The sequence below is a fragment of the Mus caroli genome, chromosome 17, assembly GCF_900094665.2.
Source record: "Mus caroli chromosome 17, CAROLI_EIJ_v1.1, whole genome shotgun sequence".
Classification (NCBI taxonomy): Eukaryota; Metazoa; Chordata; class Mammalia; order Rodentia; family Muridae; genus Mus; species Mus caroli.
In genome coordinates this window covers 15,908,032-15,923,111 of record NC_034586.1, presented here as the reverse complement: position 1 = coordinate 15,923,111, position 15,080 = coordinate 15,908,032, and the positions used below count along the sequence as shown (strand labels likewise).

Sequence of the window (15,080 nt, the reverse complement as noted above, 5' to 3'; positions counted from 1 at the left end):
AGTCAGAATGGCTAAGATCAAAAATTCATGTGACAGCAGATGCTGGCGAGGATGTGGAGAAAGATGAACACTCCTCCATTGTTGTTGGGATTTCAAGCTTGTACAACCACTCTGGAAATCAGTCTGGCGGTTCCTCAGAAAATTGGACATAGTACTACCGGAGGATCCAGCAATACCTATCCTGGGCATATATCCAGAAGATGTTCCAACTGGTAAGAAGGACACATGCTCCACTATGTTCATAGAAGCCTTATTTATAATAGCGAGAAGCTGGAAATAACCCAGATGCCCCTCAACAGAGGAATGGATACAAAAAATGTGGTGCATTTACACAATGGAGTACTACTCAGCTCTTAAAAAGAATGAATTTATGAAATTCCTAGGCAAATGGATGGACCTGGAGGGCATCATCCTGAGTGAGGTAACCCAATCACAAAAGAACTCACATGATATGTACTCACTGATAAGTGAATATTAGCCCAGAAACTTAGAATACCCAAGATACAAGATACAATTTGCAAAACACATGAAACTCAATAAGAATGAAGACCAAAGTGTGGACACTTTGGTCCTTCTTAGAATTGGGAACAAAACACCCATGGAAGGAGTTATAGAGACAAAGTATGGAGCTCAGACGAAAGGATGGACCATCTAGAGACTGCCATATCCGGGGATCTGTCCCATAATCAGCTTCTGAACACTGACACCATTGCATACACTAGCAAGATTTTGCTGAAAGGACCCATATCTAGCTGTCTCTTGTGAGACTATGCAGGGGCCTAGCAAAGAAAGAAGTGGATGCTCACAGTCAGCTATTAGATGGATCACAGGGCCCCCAATGGAGGAGCTAGAGAAAGTACCCAAGGATCTGGGGAGATCTGCAACCCTATAGGTGGAACAACAATATGAACTAACCAGTACACCCACCCCCCAGAGCTCCAGTTTCTAGCTGCATATGTATCAGAAGATGGCCTAGTTGGCCATCAGTGGAAAGAGAGGCCCATTGGTCATGCAAACTTTATCTGCCTCAGTACAGGAGAATGCCAGGGCCAAGAAGTGGGAGGGGTGGGTGGGGAGTGGGTGGGAGATCATGTGGGGGACTTTTGAGATAGCATTGGAAATGTAAATGAAATAAATACCTAATAAAAAATTGGAAAAAAATAAAATGGGTTACACACAACAACAACAAATAAAAAGGTTGAAATTGTCTAATTCCATCTATTTGTCCTGCGAATTTCATGAAGTCATTGTTTTTAAATGACTGAGTAGTACTCCATTGTGTAAATGTACCACATTTTCTGCATCCATTCTTCTGTTGAGAGAAATCTGGGTTATTTCCACCTTCTGGATATTACAAATTATGAACATAGTGTAACATGTGTCTTTTTTATATGTTGAAGCATAACATAGTAACAATGCCATCTTACCAAAGCAATCTACAGATTCAATGAAATCCCCATTAAAATTTCAACTCATTCTCATATCTGGTGGGATTGGAAGCTTGTACAACCACTCAGGAAACTGGCCTGATGGTTCCTCAGATAATTGGACATAGTACTACCTGAGGGTCCAGCTATACCACTCCTTCTTTTATCATTTATAAAAACCACATCTGATTTCTTGCTTCTAGGTGGTCTGAGTCTATAAATTGATGGTGTCATATCTGGATAATGTTGAAATTTTTATCTTTTATTGATATAATTTTTTGTTATTTTCTTATTTTTCTCCTTATTTACCATAATTTACATATTATTTTCTCTGTCTGAAGTAGTGAATTATTTAATATGAAGTATCCATCCAAATAAAATCTTAATGTCCATTTTATAAGTACTTTGTAATTTTATTATATATTCAATTTTTACTACACTAGATTTCAAAATGAATAAAATTATATTTTTAAAGATAACAAGGCATTTAGTTTGGCTTTACGCTGTTATATTAAAAAACAACAGTTTCATCATTTAAATGTAATCACTTTTGGAAATAATAACATTCTAGTTTATTCTAGTTTATTATATTATGTGACAACTTTATAAATATATAATTATATAGAAATGTATATTATTTTTCAAAATGAAATATGAGTCAATCCAGGACAATCAACTCATAGTGAACTACATTCAGTCCATATTCAAAGTTTGAAAAAATTATATTCCATGTCCAGCTATTTTAATTCCATCTGACTCTCTCACTACCATACAAGTAGTGAATCTGAGAATGAACTGTCATTCCTTACCTAAAATATGCCTCTAGCTTTTTAATTGTTGGGATATAGGGTTGATAAGAGCAAGTTATTTTAAATGATAACTCTGTTTTATAAATTTTACCAATGAAAACTAAACTTATGAATCTTGTTATGATTTTAACATATAACTCTTTTGTGTCATGGTTTATAAATGGCAATACTCTACTTATGTTCTTTAGACCAAGAGGATATTAGAACAAAAATCCAAGGAGAGAAAGGATATACTCTCATTTTATAGAAAAATATCTATGCCTGCTTAGTAAATTTTGTATAAAAAGGCAATCTGTTATGTTTGTATATCTGCCTATACCTATATTATCTATTCCTATATCTATCTGTACATAGAGATAAACATAGTTATATCAATATTAGTATAGGTATAAATATAGATTTAGGTATAGTTACATGTACAGGTACAGATACAGGTACAGTACAGGTACAGGTACAGGTACAGATACAGGTACAGTACAGATACAGGAACAGGTACAGATACAGGTACAGTACAGGTACAGGTACAGGTACAGGTACAGTTACAGATACAGATACAGATGATACAGATACAGATACAGATACAGATACAGATACAGATACAGATACAGATACAGATACAGATACAGATACAGATACAGATACAGAAACAGATGTAGAACATAGAGTGCTGCTCTCCAATTCAATTTTAGGCAGTCATCATTGAAAGACATTAAATGTCTTTATGGGTAACTACTTCCAGTCCAGAGACAAATTCTCATTAAATTTTCTGCTTTGCTCCACAATTTTGTATTTTGTTTGGTTTTGGCTTTCTTCAATGATCTCTTTCTGTTGCTATGAGAAATATTCTTGATGAACGCAAAAGACAAGAGTTATGTTTCACTATGTGAATGATTATTTAGAAAGTTTAGGGACTATACTGTGTAAGGACACAGGATCCATAGCTAATAGATTCCAGAGAAGTTGTAAGGAGTACCAAGAAAGAAGTGAGAGTCGCATGGTGTTCATGATAGTTTTTTTAATCTTTACAAAGGAACCCTGTACACACATACAGACACACAGACACACACACAGACACACAGACACACACACAGACACACAGACACACAGACAGACACATACACACAGACACACACAGACACACACACACACACACACATATATATATATATATATATATATATATACATATATACATATATACCTCTTACTCCCTAGAACATTCTTTCATTTGGGAAGTGTGTGAAGCAATGTGAACACCACATCTAGGACTCTTGTTTCAATAACATGCTTAAAATGGGTCTTGTTTTGTATAACTTGTGATTCTCATTCCTACTGCTGAATGATGATGCCAGATAACAGGACAGCTATAATCATTGTACTTTTGTCCATGATTCATTGAGTATTGCCTTTTGCTAACATCTGTTTGAATCATTCATTTTCACTTTGTGTTAGGTAACATTTTTTAAAATTGTGGTTTATTAGATATTTTCTTTATTTACATTTCAAATTTTATCCCCTTTCCTCATTTCCCCTCTGAAAACTCCCCTATCCCATCCCTCCTCCCCCTGCTTTCTAACCCACCCACTCCCGGTTCCATGTCCTGGAATTCCCCTACTCTGGGGCTCTTCATAAAACCAAGGGCCTCTCCTCCAAATGATGTCCCAAAAGGCCATCCTCTGCTACATATGTGGCTGGAGCCATGGGTTGCTCCATGTATACTCTTTGGTTGGTGGTTTTGTCACTGGGAGCTCTGGGGGTACTTGTTAGTTCATGTTTTTGTTCCTCCTATGGAGCTGCAAACAATTCTTAATGGACAATGTGTGTCTTCTGCTCTCTCTCCTCATCCTAATTCTTGATCATCATTCTTTTGGATATATGTGTTGGGGGAGGGTAGAGTTTGAAGAGTAAGCTTGAGATGCAACATTATATAATTTGCCATTTGCTATTAATGGTTAGTCCTACTTAATAAACACGATCGTCAAAGAATAAAAAAATTCCTTCTTATCCTAAAATTTTCAATATTAATGTTAATATTGATATGAAACAGGCATATACAAAAGCATATAAAAAAGCATACACATGTTACCCTTGGACAGATGACAAAGGTACATAGTACCTTGCTATGGAGATACCTAGGTATCCATGTTTATTGCCTCTCTAGTCACACTATCTTAGAAATGTAAATAATGTTATATCAATTCATTATAGGATAATTAAAATGTGAAACATTTCCATCTGGCCTGGGCTTTTATTACTTGGGAGGTTTTTAATGACTTCTATTTTCATGTGTGATGTGGGTATGTTTAGATAGTTTACCTGCTCATGATTTAAATTTGATATGTGGTATCTGTCTAGAAAACCATCCATTTCATTTAGATTTTCCAGTTTGGTTGAGTATAGGCTTTTATAGGAGGATCTGATGATTTTCTGAATTTCTTCCATCTCTGCTGTTGTGTCTCTCTTTTCTTTCTGATACATTATTATTTTTTTTTAAATTTGAATGTTGCCTCTCAGTCCTTTAGTTAGTTTGGAAAGGTATTTAATCTGTCCTAATGATTCTCTCAAAAACCTGATTCTGGTTTTGTTGTATTTCTGTGTGTTGTTCTCTTTTTTTCTACATTGTTGATTTTTGACTATTTCCTGCACTTTACTCCTCTTGGGTGAATTTGACTCTTTTTGTTCTAGAGCTGTCAGTTGTGCTGTTGTTAGTGTAATATCTCTCCAGTTTCTTTACCAAGGCACTAGGTGCTATGAACTTTTCTGTTAGCAATGCGTTGGTTATGCCCCATCAGTTTGGGTACAATGTGTCAACATTTTCATTAAATTCCAGGAAGTCTTTAATTTCTTTCTTTCTTTATTCCCTGACCAAGTTGTCATTAAGTAGAGAGTTGTTCAGTTTCCACGTGTATGTGGGCTTTCTGTTGTTTTTGCTGTTATTGAAGATCAGCCTTAGGCCATGGCGATCTGATAGAATGCATTGTATTATTTCAATCTTTTTGTATCTGTTGAGCTTAATTTTGTGATCAATTGTATGAGAAATTTTGGAGAAGGTACCATGAGGTGATTAGAAGAAAGTATATTCTTTTGTATTAGGGCGAAATGTTATAGAGATGTCTGCTAAATCCATTTAGTTCATAACCTCTACTAGTTTCACTTTGACACCTGTTAAGTTTCTCTTTCGATGACCTGTCCATTGGTGAGAATGGGGTGCTGAAATTCCCCACTATAATTGTGTGGGGTTCAATGTATGTTTTGGCTTTTAATAACATTTCTTATATAATGCGGGTGCTCTTGCATTTGGAGGGTAGATGTTCAGAATTGAGACTTTCTCTTCATAGATTTTTCCTTTGATGAATATGAAGTGTCTTTCTTCATCAAGCTTGATAACTTTTAGGTGGAAAATCTATTCTATTGGATATTAGGATGGCAATTCCAGCTTATTTCCCGGAACCATTTTCTTGGAAGAACTTTTATGATCCTTTTACTCTGAGATAGTGCCTGCTGTCTTTGTGATTGAGGTGTGTTTCTTGTATTCTTAAAATTCTTAATTTTGTTTGAGTATCCAGTCTGTTAGCTTATGTCTTTTTACAGGTGAGTTGAGTCCATTAATATTGAGGGATATTAAAGACAGATGACTGATGGTTCCTGCTTTATTTCTTTTTGTAGGTAGCTTTATATGTTCGTGGTTCCCTTCTTTTGGCTTTGTTGTAAGATGCTTAATATCTCACCCTTCCTTTTGTGTAGGTACCTTCCTTTTGTTGGAGTTTTCTTCTAGAATCCTCTGTAGGACTGGATTGGTAGACAGGTACTGTTTGAATTTGGTTTTGTCATGGAATATTTTGTTTACTCCATCTATGTTCATTGAGAGTTTTGCTAGTTGTAGTAGCCTGGATGGGTTTTTGTGTTCTTGTAGAGTCTGCATGACCTCTGACCAGGCTTTTCTGACTTTCACAGTATCTGTTGAGGAATGTGGTATAATACTTATAGGTCTGCCCTTGTATGTTACTTGGCCCTTTTCCCTTGAAGCTTTTATTTTTTTTTCTTTGTTCTGTGCATTTGGTGTTTTGATTATTATATGACAAGAGGACTTTTCTTTCTGGCCCCAATTATTTTGTGTTCAATAGGCTTCTTGTTCCTTTATGACCATTTCTTTCTTTAGGTTGGGGAAGTTTTCTTTTATGATTTTGTTGAAGACATTTTAAGGCTCTTTGAACTGAAAATCTTTGTTCTCCTTTATTCTGATTATTCCTAGATTTGGTCTTTTCATTTTGTCCTGAATTTCCTGGATACTTTGGGTTAGGAGATTTTTATGTTTTGAATTTTCTTTTAAGTTGTTTCAGTCTCTTCTATGGTATCATCTATACCTGAAGTTCCCTCTTCTATCTCTTCTGTTAGTTATACTTACATATGCAATTCCTGACTGCTTTCTTAGGTTTTCCATTTCCAGGGTTGCCTGTATTTATGTGTTCTTTATTGTTTCTACTACTGCTTTTAAGTCTTGGACCCCGTTGTACAATTCCTTCACCCGTTTATCTGTGGTTTCCTCAATTTCTTTCAGTGAGTCATTTTCAGTCTCTTTAAAGTACTCTATTATCTTCATGAGATAGGGTTTTAGGTCAGCTTCCTGAATTTCAGGTGTGATGACTTGCTGTGGTGGAAGAACTGATTTCTGATGGTGTCCATGTATATTGGCTTCTGTTGCTTATGGTTTTGACTTGACTCTTGCCATCTGGTCATTCCTGGTCCTTTACTACTCTGGTTGACTCTTTCTGGAGTCTGCCTCTTTTGTCCCTGAGTTACTTTAGGTCTCCCAGTAGGTCTTTGGCCTGGATGTAGCACATATGGGGCCGTCCAAATGGGGGCCCTTCAGACTGACAGAGAAGCTGCTGATATGTTGTCCTGACTGTAGTAGATCTCCTGTGGGGCCTTCAGACTGTTGGGTCTTCACTGTCAGAGGAGCAGTGAAGCTGTTGTCCTGAATGAAGGTGTTCTTCAGGCAGGCCTATGGACTGTGGTTTCTATTTCTGTGTGAGAAGCAGAACTCCTGGGAGGTTTTCAGTCTATGGGGTCAGTTGCCCTGTATGCCTTATGGCAAATCTTACCACAGCTCTGCAATGATTCAGTCTCTTATATATTAATGTAGATATTAATATATATCATATATTCACAGTTTTGCCATTCCAAGCACACAAAAAGAGTCTATTAGTGATGTAATGACTTATAATTATAACAAATAGTTGGCTTTTGGTCTTTCTGTTTCATAAAGAAGGGAAGTTCAGAGATAGTTTCTCTATATGATTTAGGCTGAACTGGAATTTTCTGAAATACTCTTTCCATGACCTTTATATTCTTGGGATTACTATATGGATCCAAATTTTAGTTTCTTGATTTATATGCTAAACAATTAATCATTATGTGTCAATTTCTTTATGTTATAGAAAAAATTAATTACCTATTATAATAACAGAGGGTATTATTTTGTAAGGGTTGTTTGAATGTGTTGATATGTAATAGATTTATCCCTTGACTGAAAAGCATAGAGCTAGACAATAGTGTAAAACATAGAGTAGATCATGTTTTAAAATAAACCTGTCATGAATATTAAAACATTAACTTGTAGGAAAGCTATCTTGAATCTTTTTATTTTGTTTTGTTTTTGTTTGTTTGTTTGTTTTGTTTGTTTGTTTCAAGACAGAGTCTCTCTATGTAGCCCTGGCTGTCCTGGAACTCACTTTGTAGAACAGGCTGGCCTTGAACTCAGAAATCTGCCTGCCTCTGCCTCCCAAATGCTGGGATTAAAAGCGTGTGTCACTACCGCCTGGCTATCTTGAATCTTTATTGCATTTTATACACTTTTAGTTGCTATTTTCGATAAATAAAGCATGTAGTGTAGGGCATTTGTAGGAATACATGGGTCTTACACAAAACAATTTAAGATACAGTGCATTGGCCACAATTTTCACTTCCATCCACATGGAAGACATGGCTTACTGAAGTACTGGACGAAATTGGCAATCTATCAGGAGAGAAATTTATTCAAAGTCACAGAAAATATGCTCCAAATTTTGAGCTGTTGAACTTTGAAAGACAATGAATAGAATTGGAATGCACCATGTTTGTTAATCAGTTATAAGAACCTGTGTACTACTTCAGTATAAAGAAGAAAGAGCAAAGTAAGAAGTGTGAACACACTGGACACATCTTCACAAAGACAAGTGTAAATCATCCATATTTTAGCATTCCTGCTGGTGTGTATCAGTTTTCAGTGACAGCCATTTGTCTTTTTAGTGACAGAAGATGTATTTTTTTGTACATTAAAGTGAGTTTTATGTTTTAAAAAACATTTCCTTACTTCTTGAAATTCTAAGATAATTATATAATTTTACCATATGCTTTCTTCCTTCACACACTTTTATATACCTGCCCTTGCATATATATATATATATATATATATATATATATATATATATATATATATATATATACAGTATGTGGATACACTGCTAGATCTGTTTCATGTTACTTTTTATGTTTTCATGGCTGATAATTTGATATTTCCTTTTTAAAAAATTAATATTTTAAATAATCCCCAGAGTCCAGTCACTATACCCCTCCCATTCCACCCTCCAACATTTCCCCATCCCATTTCTGCTTCTCCATCTCCAACAAGATGTCCCCACATTCCCACACTACCAACACATCACCAGGCCTCTCCACTCCCGGGGGCCCTAAATTTCTCAAGAGCTATGTGCACACTGAGATCAGAACAGGCTGTCATCTACTGTATATGTGTTGGGGGCCTCAGACCAGCCAGTGTATGATGACTGGTTGGTGGCTCAGTTCCTGAGAGATTTCCAGGGTTCAAGTAAATTGAGATTGCTTGTCTTCCCATGGGGTCACATTGCTCCTCAACTTCTTCAAGCCTTCCCTTATTCAACCATAGGGTCTCTGTCCTCAGACATTTAGTTGGGTGCAAGTATCTGACTCTGTCAGAGTCAGCTGCTTGTTAGAATTCTCGGAGGGCAGTCATGCTAGACTCCTTTCTGTAAGCATACTAAAGCATCAGTAACAGTGTCTGGACCTCTAGCCACACACACCCCGAGATGTGTCCCAATTTGGTCCAATAGATGGATGGACCTCCTTTCCACCAGTTTCCTCTCCACTTTTGACCCTGCAGTTCTCACAGAGAGGAACAACCCAGTGTCAGTGTTCCTGACTTTGGTATGGCAACTCCATCCCTCTACCCTGATGCCCTGTCTTTCTACTGGAGGTAGACTCCACAATTTTCTTCTTCACACTGTTGGGCATTTAATTGTCATCCAATATCTTTCCTTTGAGTATTGAAAGTCTCTCGCCTCCCAGGTGTCTAGTACATTCTAGAGGGTCACCCTAACTCCCACCTCCCAAGATAGTATATTTCCATTCATTCTGTTGGGCCTTTGAGGCTTCAATGCTCTTCCCCCACCCCCACCCCAATACCTGATTATGGTCCTCTTTTCTCCTGCCCTTCCACTTCTCTTCTACCACCCAGTTCCCTCCCTCCCTCTGCCTTCTGTTTTCTGATTTCTTCTCTCTCATAAGTGGGATTGAAGCATAACTTGGAACCTTTGGCGTGTTAGCCTCCAATTCTGTGGATTGGTGACAGAATATTTTAAAGGAGTACACAGTGTAACTTTAATAATTATCTTAATGGAAATTAACTTTTCTTATTGAAAATTACTTACTGAAAGTTTTATTGCCTAAACAGTCTTACTGGTGTTAGATGGAAAAATGCTGAGACTACTCTATGAATCACTGTTACAACAGTTTTCCTCTGACACTGCCTATAATTTGTAAGGTGGTTTGACATGAACACTACTGTTACCTTCACTGCCATGACAAATACTTGACAAATAGCGTGTAGATGATTGCCTAAATTTCAAAGTTTATTCTGAGATCTGTATAGACTTGAAAAATAGCATATTTGGCTATGGACATAGACAATCACAAAAAATTGTCTCAACAATTCTACACTAGCTACATTTAAAATGTTACACTGCTATAAGTGCTATTCCTATTGTGTCTCAAATTGGCATCATATAAAAAATGCTGTCTAGTACTACCAAATTTGCCTGTTTCCAAGTTGTGCTTGAAAATTCCAAGAAATAATCAATATTTGGTTTGGTACAAAACATGATTTTATGACTTCTGATACTAAAACATAAGAATATGTCTCAAAGGAAGCATTGAATAGAAATAATTTTGATAGTCTCATTCAAAACTCATAAGCATCCATGAAATATGAAAACAAATATTTACACAATTTTGTGGCATAAAAATTAAGGTATGAATGTAGTGAACAGAAAGCTCAGGTTGTAAATGGCTGGAATTGTAGAGAGAAGAACCTGCATTAAATCTTCAGAACTTACATTAAGAACATAAATGATATATTGTCATACACTAACCATCTAAGTAACAGTGAATCAGAAATTTGTGGGGGATAACTGACTAGCCAATCGAGATTACTGAAAAATTTCAATGCAATTGAGAGACAGATTTCTGCAAGAAATAAGGTAAAACTTTCTAAGGAATGCCGAAACACACTCAGTGAACTGTACTCCTGAACTCATAGTTATCCTCACACAAATATAAAAACACACATAGACTTTCACATGTATATGCACACAAACACAGATGCAAACAAATGCAGACTTGTGCACATACACTTAAAAGAACCTTAAGTTGTACCCAATTTCAAACTGAGATTATACATATATATATATATCAATGTATATGTATATATCTATATCATCTATCTATCTATCTATCTATCTATCTATCTATCTATCTATCTATCTATCTATCTATCTATCATATGGATACACACACTGCTTCTTTTTAAAATTTTATTTAATCTTTTTTATATACTCCATATTTTATCCCCCTCCCAATACACTCTATGACTGTTCCCCATCCCATTCTCCCTGCCAACCCCCCGTCTCTATGAGGCTGTCCCCACAAACTCCCACCCCACATGCTTCTTGGCCACTAAAGATTCCTTTATTGAGAATTCTCTGTTTAGCTATCTGTGTCATTTTTAACATTGTGCTATTTATGTTTGTGTGTGTGTTGTTTTGTTTTTGTTTTTTAAGGTTATTATTTTCAGTTCTTTTTATATTTTGGATGTTAGACCTCTATTAGATGTAGGCATAATGAATATCTTTTCCCAGTCTGTTGATTGGACTTTTGTCCTACTGACAGTGTTCTTTGCTTTGCATGAAATTTTCAATTATTAATGGTGGATCTTAGAGCCTGAATCATTTGTGTCCTGTTTAGGAAAATTTCTCCTGGGCCAATGAGTTCAAAGCTCTTTCCTACTTTCTCCTCTGTTAGATTCACTGTATCTGGTTTTATGTTGTGGTTCTTGATACAATTAAACTTCAACTTTTTTGTTTAATATAAATAAAACTATTTTTATTCTTCTACATTCAGACCACCAGTGAAATGTGCATCATTTATTGAATATGCTTTCCTTTTCCACTGTATTCTATTTACTTCTTTGTCAAAATTCGACTGTCCATAGGTTTATAAGTTTATTTCTGGGTCTTTGATTCTATTTCATTGATCCACCTGTATGTCTCTGTAGTAATACCATATAGTCTTCATCATACTGTTTTACAATACAGCTTGATATTAGGGATGTTGATTCCCCCAAAATTTCTTTTATTGTTGAGAATTTTTTGACTGTCCCAGATTTATTTGTTTTTCCATATGAAATTGGGATTTGCTCTTCTGAAGTCTGTGAAGAATTCTGTTGGAATTTTGAAGGGGATTGAATTAAATCTGTAGCTTGTTTTTAGTAACATGGCCTTTTCACTATGTCATTCCTACTAATCCAAGAGCATGGGAGATCTTTCCATCTTCTGAGGTCTTCTTTGATTTCTTTCTTCAAGGACTTGAAGTTCTTATCATACAGATTTTTCACTTTCTTGCTAAGAGATACACCAACATATTTTACATCACTTGTGGTTACTGTAAATGATATTGTTTCCATAACTTATTTTCAGCATATTTATCATTTGTGTAAAGGAAGGCTAGTGATTTGTTTGTATTAATATCATATCCAGCCTTTATCAACTATAGGAGTTCTCTGTTGGAATTTTGGGGTCATTTATGTATACTAGCATATTATCTGCAAATAGTAATACTTTAATTTCTTTGTTAAAAATTTGTACCCATTTTATCACCGTTTGTGATCTAATTGCCCTATCTAAAACATCAAATACTATATTAAATAGATAGGGAGAGAATGGGGTCCTTGTCTTGTCTCTGATTTTAGTGGATTGCTTCTAGTTTCTCTTCATTTAATTTGAGGTTGACTGTTGATTTGATATACAATGCTTTTATTTTGGTTTTAGGCATGTGCCATGAATTTCTGATCTCTCCAAGATATTTAGCATAAAGTGATGTTGAATTTTGCCAAATGATTTTTTTCAGCATCTAATAAGATGATCATATGACTTTTGTATTTGAGTCTGTTTATATAGTCAACTGCATTGATGGATCTTTATATATTGAACAGTTACTGAATCCTTAGGATGAAGCTTATTTGATATTTGTTACTAATCATTTAAATTTGTTCTTAAATTTGCATTGGAAGAATTGTGTTGAATATTTTTGTATCAATATAAATAAGTGAAAGTGAACTGAAGTTCTCTTTCTTTTGTGGAGAGCTTTGTGTAATTTAGGTATCACAGTAAGTTTGTCTTCATAGGAGGAAATGAAATATATATATATATATATATATATATATATATATATATATATATATATANTATATATATATATATATATATATATGTTTGTGTGTGTATATATATATATATATATATATATATATATATATATATATATATATATATAGAATAGCTTCAGGAATATTGGTAATAGCTCTTTTCTAAAGGTCAGGAAGCATCTGGTCCTGGGCATTTTTTTTTTTAATGGATGCTTCTATTTCTTTATGAGTTATGGGACTACTTAGTTAGTTTATTTGCTCTTGATGTTACCTTGGCTTTCGTATATGTCCATTAATCATCCATTTCATCTATATTTTCCTATTTTGTAAAGTATAAGCTTTTGTAGTAAGATCTGGTGATTGTTTGAATTTCCTAAATATTTATTGTTATGTTTTCTTTTCACATTTGATTTTGCTGTTCTTGATACTGTCTCTGTGTCATTTAGTTTGTTTGGCAAAGGGTTTTTTTCTCTTGTTCATTTGTGGGGCAGTGAGCTGTGCACAGGCTGATCCCCAGTCAAGCACAGGCCTGGAACCCTAGGGAACCTAAAGGACTGAAGGTGTTTGGCCATGCCTCCTGGATCACTGGCTCCTGGAGCAGCTATAGCCTCCCACAGACCCTATCCCCTGCAGTGAGATGTGTGACCATCAGTCACATAGGCAATGCCCCAAGCTCCTGGTATTCTGTCTGGACTCCACCCCCACAGTTATTTGGCAATAGCCAGGTATGCTCCTCCCCACAGTTACCAGGCAACAGCCAGGATGGCCCAACCCACTATAAAACCAGCTGCTTGTCCCCTCCTCTCTCTCTCTTACCACTTATTCTCCTAATCTTACTCTCTCTTCCTTGCTCCCCCTCTCTCCCCACCCCCTTCCCCCCTGTACTGGCTAGTTTTGTATCAACTTGACACAGGCTGGAGTTATAGAAAAAGGAGCTTCAGTTGGGGAAATGCCTCCAGCTGTAAGGCATTTTCTCAATTATTAATCAAGGGGGGGGAGGTCCCATTGTGGGTGGTGCCATCTCTGTATTGGTAGTCTTGGTTCTATAAGCAAGCAAGCTGAGCAAGCCAGGGGAAGCAAGCCAGTAAGTAACATTCCTCCATGGTCTCTGCATCAGCTCCTGCTTCCTGACCTGCTTAAGTTCCAGTCCTGACTTTCTTTTATGATAATAGCAGTGTGAAAATGTAAGCTGAATAAACCCTTTCCTTCCCAACTTGTTTCTTGGTCATGATGTTTGTGCAGGAATAGAAACCCTGACTAAGACACCCCCTCTTTCCAAGTGGCCATGGCTAACCTCTACTTCCCTTGTCTTTCCCTCTCTCAGCCTTTCTACAATAAATGCCTTAAAAACATGGACTGCCTCTTCTCAATGGGATGAGCCATGCTGGAGCAATGGAGCAGGTCTAGCCCTAATGAGCCTTTATTCTAACCTCCTGCTGGGAGGTTTCCCTGCATCCCAGACATGGCTTCCACCAATCTAAGCCACTGACTGAGCAAGCCAAAGACTCTCCTCCCTGCTGTAACCTGCCAGAGTGTGAGGAGCTGCCCTCACATTTGCCATTACAAGATGGCGCTGACATCCTGTGTTCTAAGTAGTAAACAAATAATCTGTGCATGTGCCGGGGTAGTTTCCACTCCATGTGCTCTGCCTTCCCCATGACGACAACTTGGCCGATGGGCTGCAGCCAATCAGGGAGCATCACGTCCAAGGCGGAGGACAATTCTCCATAAAAGGGACAGGGTCTTGCCATTTCTCTCTCTGCCTCCTGAAGAAGTAAGCAATAAAGCTTTTGCTACAGAAGATTCTGGTTGTCCTGAGCGTGTTCTTGCCAGTGGGGACAAAAGCTCAGGATAAGTGGTGCCGAAATTCAGGAACTACCATCACACCNGCACAAGGAAGATCCCTCGTTCACGGGGCGGAACCAGAACTGCGGGACACGTTACAGCTTTACGAGGTATGTCTGGCCTTGAACTTTCTCCAGTGTTAGAAGCCTTTTTGTTCCTTTTCATATGTCAACAAGTGGTTAAGGCAGGGTGGAGAATTCTGGATGAAATTCAAGACAGTCTATC

At 36.7% G+C, this 15,080-nt stretch overlaps 1 pseudogene; it reads left to right on the top strand.

The window, feature by feature from the left end:
- The first annotated feature begins 2,650 nt into the window (after positions 1-2,650).
- The window catches only part of LOC110283939, a 14,072-nt pseudogene continuing 1,642 nt past the window's right edge, over positions 2,651-15,080 (top strand).